General features: G+C 42.1%; 1 non-coding gene across 1 annotated transcript; it reads left to right on the top strand.

Moving 5' to 3' along the window:
* The first annotated feature begins 699 nt into the window (after nucleotides 1–699).
* Nucleotides 700–805, top strand: LOC112085744. The gene has a single exon (XR_002899043.1). It is a non-coding gene; the product is annotated as a small nucleolar RNA R71 (small nucleolar RNA).
* Nucleotides 806–9,063: the final 8,258 nt, after the last annotated feature.

Raw genomic sequence — 9,063 nt, 5'->3', positions numbered from 1 at the left:
TTTAGATGCTTTTTCGTTCCTCATAACGAGCTGTTGGATGGACTGTTCAAGTCTACCGATTTGTGAAGCTAGCTGGTTCGTCCTGACTCCCTGCTGTTGTACAAATTGATTGTTAAAACCCGTACCTTGGTAGTTATATGGTTGTCGCGGTTGATATGATACTATTCCTCCGAAGTTTCCACCTTGAAACTTGTTTTGGAAGGATTCTTGCTGAGGTGGGTAGTACTGATCTTGAGGATTCTCCACATTTGGATTGCGGTAAGAGACATTGTTGTAATTTGCATTCTGGAAGTTGTTGTTGAAGCTATTGTTGGAGCGATTTTGATATGGCACCAGTGCTCCTACATAGTTCACATCTTCTTCCTGAAAAGCTTGATTAATGTGATCGATATCACTAGGTCCTTCATCTTCTGCGCCATTGTTGGTCTCACGAGCATGGATTGGGTGATTGTTGCTCTTTAGAAGCTGGCTCATCATGTTTTTCAACTCGGTTATCTCCTTGTTGTCTATTCCAGCTTGCTTCATCGATCGATCGTATTCGGGACAATCATTGCTATTGGCGTGAGCCAAATTTTCGATGAGAGCTCTTCCTTGGGCTATCGTCTTTTGTCCAAAATCTCCATTGCTAGCTGTATCAAGCGAAAGTTTGTATTTTGGTTGCAAACCTCGGTAAAATGTGCTCAGCAGGCTTGATCCATGAATCCATGGCGAGGGCAATCACGTTCATACTCCTTAAAACGCTCCCAGGCTTCATAGAAAGATTCAGTTGGCCCTTGTTAAAAGATTGAGATCTTTGTTCTTAACTGATTCGACCTTGACTTAGTGTAGAAGTGGTTCATGAAAGCAGTTCTACATTTTTATCAATTAGTAATCGATCCTGCAGGCAAAGATTTCAACCAGCGGTGAGCTTTATCTGCTAATGAAGAAGGGAACAACTTACACTTTAAATAGTCTGGTGGAACTTGGTTTGTTCTCATCATGCTGCAAATTTCTTCAAAGAGCTCGATATGGTCCATTGGGTGTTCAGAAGGAACTCCATGGAACTGGTTTTGCTCACCAATGAGATGATTTGAGGTTTGGCTTCAAACTCATTTCGGTTTGGAAATGGTACTTGAATTGCAGATCGGTTCTGAAAATTTTGAGTAGGTGCATCAAAATCAGCTATGCGATGGTTCCTGGCTTGTCTTCTGTTTTGATTTGCTGGCGGAACAGGATGGTTAATGCGTCCATTCGGCTGCATTCCTTTGTGGTCACCATCGGCTGCATTGATATGTACATCAGGGTCTTCACGCTCTTCTCTATCTCGATTCTGGTGGTTTCTTGGAGGAACCTAATCCTCCTCTTCATTCTGTCGAGCATGATCACCTCCTCTGCGATCATTCTCTTCATTTTCTCCATGTTCAGACCCGTCTTGGTCCATATTTAAATTTCGATTTATAGGATCTCCAGGCTGGTCGTCGTTGGCCATTCCTTGCGTTCGTCTAAGTCTTCGAAGTTCTCTTTCGTGTCTGTCTATCTCGTCTAGAATTGGAATGTCTCCTACAGGTCTACGCCTGGTATTCATGCAATTCAGAGAAAAACAAAAGAAGGGAAAGATAGTTCAGAAGAACTTTAAGAAAGAACTAGAGATAAGGTGTCTAGAACAGAAGTTAAAACAAAAAATAGCAAAAGGCAGCGAAACAAATCCCCGGCAACGGCGCCAAAAACTTGATGTCGTGTCAACTGCATGAGGGAACAAGTTTTACCCTTAACAAAACAAATGAAAGCCGCAAGTGCACAGCTAATCAGTTGTAGTATTTAGGGATCGAATCCAGAGAGATTTGTGTGCCTGGTATTCTTCTACAGTTTTTAACTTTATGTATAGACTAAATTGGTTTTAAAGGTTGGTTGTTTGTCACGAATTAAACTAAAACAAAAGAAAGCAAATAAATCTATCCTAGAAAGCAAGTAAAGAAAATGAATGAAAGACTAGTAAAGCAAGTAAAATATCGAACTAAAGGAATTGAAATGCAGGTATAAGTAAGCAAATAAAAATTGATTGGTTTGTAAACTATGGCTAAAAACGCTGAGCTTTTGGGAACTCTAAGGGATCATAATCGGTTTTAACACTAACGTAGATAGATTGGGATTGAAGGATAACGATATATGGGTTCTAGAGCTAGAGTACGGCGGTATGACTACGTCACTGTCGTGATCATAACCAACTGTTTCTCGCAACCCTGGCCAGTAGGTTTCCATTCTGGCCCTGGAAGAGAGAGAACACAAGAGCTGCACAAGACTCGTCAATACTCACGATCTCCCCGCAGGTAGGTTTCCATTCTTACGGAAAAATCGCTTGTTTCATTCTAGGGCTGATACTTAATGAAAACTTTCGCAACACTTACTATCTAGATCAGATACTAGGTGATCAATCAAGCATACATGCAATAAGAACAAGAATAAACAGAGAACAGGTCGAAATCCCAGATCGGTAAACCTAGATGTCTTAATCGATTATGAGAGCCCCTTTCGGGAACCCTAAGCCCAACTCGGGATCTACTCAGACATGGCTGAGGTCGACATCATCATCGGTTTTAATAAAAGTAATGAAAAACAGTAAAGAAAAGAGATGAAGAAAACTTCTCTATTGAAGAACTCGGACTTGAACAATCTTCTACAAAAATCTCATAAAAACGGCTAAAGGAAAAGGGTTTCTGTAAAGTATAAATTGTTCTCTCTAAAAAACGACCTAAATGACATGTATTTATAGTCTCCAATACTCCATGGTCTCTAGGGTTCCGGAATTGAGGCTGAGAGTGACTTTGGGCTTCAGATATATGGGCTTTAGTTCGGAGCTTGATGGTCGCGGTCAGGAGAGACGTGACCGCGGGGATTGGGTGGTTGGCCGCGGTCGGGAGGCTTCTGACCGCGGGAAATAGGTTGCTGGCCGCGGTCGCGTGACTTGCTGGCCTTCTTCGAGTGGCTCCGGGGCTAATGGAATATCTTGATATCCAACCGTTGGAATGTCTCCAAACCAAGTGCATTTGAAAGCTGGTTGATTCTTCTATAAGTTGTCCAATTTTGAGGGTGATCAGACGGTGAGAAGGTCTTCGTCTCTCCATGAGAGTTCTGACGGTCTGCATTTATCCAAAAGAGTCTTTTTGTTCCAATTTGTGCCTCTTTTATCCCAAATTACCTGAAAAGTCTTTTAAATCCGGAAACATAGAAAGCCTTTGAAAACCTTTGAAAATGGAGTAAAAACACCTGTAAAAGATATTAAAGTGATCCATAAAAATGATCAAAATCCGGTGTTATCATATTCTCCCCGTGTCATTCGCCGAAGGTTGGCAAAACCCTTGCACAATCAAGTACTGACCCCGGCGATATGACCGTGTCATGAGCCTTTTTCTTTTTAGCAAGCATTCGGATGTTGCCATGCCTAAGTATATGGCCGTGGCGCCATAACCAAGTCAAATCCCGAGAGGTGTCATATCATGCCACGACTAACCCCAGACCGTGGCGTTCTCACCGTGTCAGAGTATGACACTTAGCATAATTTCAACCCTTAGACGCCTGATTGACCTGCCTGTCTCCCGCCTTCTGGAACTCGCATCTCACAACTCCAAATGACATTAAACCAAGTCCAAAGTAAAGATGACTCACCAATCTAAAACTTTTTTGAAGAAACCTTTGGTGCTCGGGGAGTGGAAGGTTCCACGGACGGCTCATGTCTGCAATGTATTGAAATGATCAACAAGAAGCGCTTGGACCAGTGTTCACTCCGGAGACTGTATCGTTCCGCAAATAGCTCTAAACTGGGCGATCTCAGCTGTTTTGGAAAGAGCACTGAAATTCCGTAAATATTGATGAAGGCCCCGGCAACTGAATCGGAATGGAAAGGCATCATGCCACGCAATCTTCGTGACTCAATGGATCGGTCTTGAAACTGTAGCGAGACAGGTGTGACTTCCGGTGAGCTTAAATCTCTGCTCAGGACTCCAAATCCAATGATTACACCTGTTATGGATCCGTGACATGATCATCTCAAACTTTTCTATAGACGTCTGTAATCTGAATTGACGTTAAGACTCCCCGGACAGGTGATATTTCCAGACGTTTGGGATTGCTCCGGAATGGATGCAAGAGAGATCTGTCTTCTGGTGGCCGTATCTTCCAGCTCGATGCTCCGAATCTATCGATTCTAACTGTTCTAAAATCTAGACTCAATTAGCTTGATATATTCTGAAGACCGCGGAGGCTGAATCGGCCGGAAAGACCTTCGGGTAACGCCATTTCAGAGATGTATCTGCACCCAGGAATTTTGGCCGAGAAACTTGAACAGCTGGTACGCGTTTTGGCCGAGAAATCCGCCCGCGGTACATGAAAATAGCCGAGAAAAAGCTTCCCGCGGTACAGGCTAGCGCCGAGAACCTCCAAAAGGCTGATTCCACCATTTATAAAGCTCTAATGACCTTTTCTTTTCCTGGATTCATCTTTTCAAGTCCAAACTGCTTCCAAATCACCTGTAAACACTCCAAAACATGCAAGACTCATTTGGACTTAATGCAAACCCCTAAGTCCTAAAATAACACCTAAAGACCTAAAATGCATGAAATAAGATATGGTTTAGGGTGAAATATACAACCTAAATAATGCAAATTATGAACATATCAACTCCCCCACACTTGTCCTTTGCTTGTCCACAAGAAAAAAGAGCAAATGAGAGAAAGAGGTTGGATGCATTGGGAGTTCATATTCCTAAATGAGAGAGTGTATCACAAAAAGAATTCAAGGCTCATTGTCCTAGTTGCTAATTCTAAGATGCAGTGCAAACAAGATTACTCACAAAACTTTTGCCATACCCATCATAAAATGAATCAAGCTCAAGCTTAAGTTTTCACAAACAGCCATAGTTCCAACCTTTTGACATTCTTTAAAGCACATGTGGATCATGCTTATGCAATCTTGTGAACTCACTTGTCTTGGGATAGGGCTATGAGACAAATATGATCTCATTCAATGCTTATGGTTTCAATGCAGCTCAAGGAATCATTCAAGAATGAATAAACCTGATAGATAAGAGTTTTTAGGTCTCAGGGCTATCAATCCCCTTTGTCGAAGTAGCACAAAAAGGTATCAATCCAGACAAGTCAACGAGACACTAGACTATGATGTTTATTCATTTAAGTCAAGACAAAAGGTGAAGGTTTTGAACTAAGCTAAGTAACAAACGACTAAGCATGAAAGGTAAAGCAAATGATTAGATCTAAACGAGACAGGATGTAAATAATAACTAAACGATTCAGATGATGATAATATGTAATAAAGCAAGGGATTTTAGACGAGATACTTGACTCGGGTGCTTCCAAGTTCAACTAGTTGGTTAATGAATCAAAACATCAAGCGGTTTCATTTAACTTTGAACTCAAGGCATGTTAATCTTCTCATGAAAGTATTAAGCATCTAAACTGATTCTCCTTCATACCAAAAATGTCTTTTGAGAAGCATCGAATCAATCAGCAATAAGAATCAGTTCAAAAATGTCATTTAAGAGAACAAACTATCACTCTCGCGATGAAAGACTCTTAAACCCATAACCGAGTGGTTCAGACATTTCTACAAACACTTTTGATGCGAGATATGTCTCAGATCTGAACCTCAAGTGATGTGCTTGGATCCAGCCTAGAGATCTCGTCGGTTAAGGAATGAAACATGCAAGACTAGACACCTAAACCCACTAATCTACCTTGAAAGCACCCTAATCTACTCATCTAAAGCCGCTTAAACGACTACTCACTAATCATAACGAGCTCATTAAGTCTTTTGCAAGACGTGTAGCTAGTCATGATGAGGAGTTTAATGATAGATGACAAAAGAAAATAAAGAAAGAACAAGGTTTCTGATGCAAAAACGAGATATCAGATTAGAATGATCAAGTTTTACCAAAGAGGCAAGTTCTTAAAGCTAAAAACAGATAAGAGATAAGATGATTAGGTTTTTAGTCTCAAAATGTATATATAGCAAAGGTAAAGTGTCGCGGGTCAGCCCGGAACAAACCGGGTACTGAACCGCGTTCTTGGGCTGATGGGTGAGTGCCACGGTGTGTCGGAGAGTGAAGCCGAGGTCTTCATGTCGAGGAGCGCACGTGAGTCCAGATCCAAATGAAGATCTCGTGAAGAACACGTCAAGAACATGCATGAACCCTAGTCTTTGATCCATCTTCACGTGTGTGTTCTTGAGCAGCTTTGTTCTTGATTCTGGGCTTGTGAGAATGGACCTCGGGATAAAATGCTGAGGCGCTTGGACGTCGAGGGGTTCGGGAGAACAGGGTCCGGCATGCACGCCGAGGTCGCTACACCGAGGTGCATGTTCAACACTTAGTCGTTTCCAGCTCCATACTTACGTGTGCATGCCTTGATCCCAACGTGCCGAGGTATCAGTACGAGGCCTAGCTCAGGATACTTCCAAAATATGAGCCTTGACTTGGCCGATGTCGAGGTAATGATGCCGAGCCCTGAAGAAACACTTAGCGCGTATCGCAACATATTTGGGCCCGTATCGACCATGTCGCCTTCCGGAGGCAGTAACTTTCGTCCCACGACTCCAAATGCTCTGAGACCAGTTCCATAGTCAAGGTGACTCAATAAACTCGAACTTTGGTGAAGAAACCGTCGGAGCTTGGGTAGTGGAAGTCTTCCTGGATTTCACATCTTTGAACCGCATCGAAATCACCGGAAAATAAGCTGTTTGGACCGATGTGAACTCCGGAGACTTTATCTTTCAAACCACTCGTCCGAATTGAGCGATCCCTGCTGTTCTGAAAATGTCTTTCACAGATCTCAAACTTTGATGAAGACCGGGCAAGCTGATTTGGTCCGGAAAGACTCCGTCCGCCGTGACCTTTGTACTTCGCCGTTCAGTTCTCGGATGCGCGTAATGTTGGTGCATCTTCCGGAAGCTGTATCTTTCTCCCTACTGGTCCGAATTGGATGATTCCAACTGTTCTGGGATCTTTGTTTGATTATCTCCAACTTTGCTGAAGACCCCGCCAACTGATTCGGACCGGAAGGTTCCCCGGATTTCATATCTTTGAATTGCGCAGACAAGAACAGATTTTGGTCGAGAAAAGCTTCCCGCGGTAAGAAAAATGACCGAGGGCTGTGTACCGCGGTGAGCTTTTTGGTCGTAAAAATTCTTTCGCCTCGGCCAAAACTCAACCCGCGGTATTAACGCCTGATCTTCGACCCAGGCTGACTTTGGTCGATCGGTACGGACTTTGGTCGGTGCTGAACGATCGGTAAGCTTTTTGGTCGAGGTTGGACGATCGGTAAGGATTTTGGCCGGTAATGAGCGATCGGTAAGGATTTTGACCGAGGTTTCTGTCCGTCCGGTACGCGATTTGGCCGAGAAATTCCTCCAAGCGGTTTTCACCATTTTTTACCGTTTTCTTCACCGTCTTCTTCTCTGCTCCTCTTCTTAAGCTCCAAATGACACCCAAAGCACCTGATAAAGACCTCAAAACATGCAAAACTCTTTGGGACCTAATGCAAGCCCTAAATCCTATTTTCATGCCTAAAGACTCAATTTACATGGGAAAACACATGATGAGGACTCTAAAATGCACTCTAAATGATGTAAAATATAGACATATCAAAACCTTAACAGAAGGCTAAGGGTAAAGGGCAACTGATGCATACAAGAGTAGAATCCCATCTACCCAATGCCCCAAGTTGGTCTTTCACCTTAACTCTACTCTCATGAAGGACACAGCCTAGCTACTAATCTCTCAAGGCATTCATTGCTTCAACAACCCACTCCTCACGTCACTCTCACTCTTTTTTTTTCTCACCAGGGGACTCATCTTTTCATCTTCAAATTCAGGCTTTGGGGTCTGAACTTTTCACTTAGCTCTTTCTCACTATCTAGCCTCTTTTCTTTTCTTTTCAAACACTTGAGCCTTATGGCTTCTTTTCTTTTCTTTTTACTTAGAGGCTAGATTTTTTTTTTTCAAAACACAAGAGCTTTTCTTTTTCGTTAACAGCAGACCCCAAACCGCTTTCTTTTCTTTTCCATCCCCTAGTTCTCATCTCAAACTCTCTCTTTTTCACTCAGTGTTTCACAAGATCTCTTCCTAGCCTACTCTAGACTAAAGATGCAGAGCTAGATCTACATGAAACTCTACTCTTGTCGCCCTAAACCCAACACTTTCTGTCAATTTTATGCAGAGAAAGGCCTCACATCTCTCACTAGAGTGTTTCAGGCTTCAAGGAAGGTTTGGTTCAAGGCAGGGAACTGTCTCAAGATGAGAGAACAGCTATTTGAGCTAGCAAAGAGTGGTAAAAGGATAAGAGAGCTCAAATATTTAAGGGTACCCATGAGTTCACAATAACATGCACAAACATGATTATTATATTGTCAAATTATGGTTCTCACTTAGATAAGGCTGGAACAATCAAAGCTTGATTCACCCAATAAGTTCAAAGCATGGATCAGTCTTGACTTCTTTCTTGTTTACATGTATTAGAAAACTAGAAACTAGGGCAGTGAACCGAATTCTGAAAGTGATATTCTCTCAAGGAAAAACCTATCATCACTCCCTTGCATTGATGCAGCCTATATGAATATGCAACTAGACTCAATCCTAAAATTGAGATTGCAACTACATGAGCATTTTTTGTGAAATATTTTTGATTTTTTGATTTTTTTGGTTTTTTTATATGCACTTAGATGCAACTACATAAATGCATGCAAGAATGTGACTCAAGACTCAAGGAAGAAAATAAGAACAGAGGAAACAAAATTAGTAGACACAAAACTCCTGTCCCACACTTTAATAACACAGCCCCTTTGTGTTATCAAAGTGCAAGAAAGGAGTGAAAAACAAAAGCAAGAAAGATGCAAAATGAAAATGATATGAACAAGATGCATATGTACAAAGTTTTTGGGCTTCTTCACCTTCTTCTTTAGTTGCCTCACACAGTCGACTAGCTTGCGAATCGTTTTGTCTCTCCCTTTGCACCATTTCTGAAGTCCATTAACTCTTGAGTACAGCTTCGTTGTGTGATACTCAGGCTCACCCCAAAC

This window comes from Eutrema salsugineum, unplaced genomic scaffold, assembly GCF_000478725.1.
Source record: "Eutrema salsugineum unplaced genomic scaffold, Eutsalg1_0 scaffold_3, whole genome shotgun sequence".
Classification (NCBI taxonomy): Eukaryota; Viridiplantae; Streptophyta; class Magnoliopsida; order Brassicales; family Brassicaceae; genus Eutrema; species Eutrema salsugineum.
The sequence above is the reverse complement of the archived record's forward strand: the minus strand, read 5'-3'. Positions and strand labels throughout refer to the sequence as shown.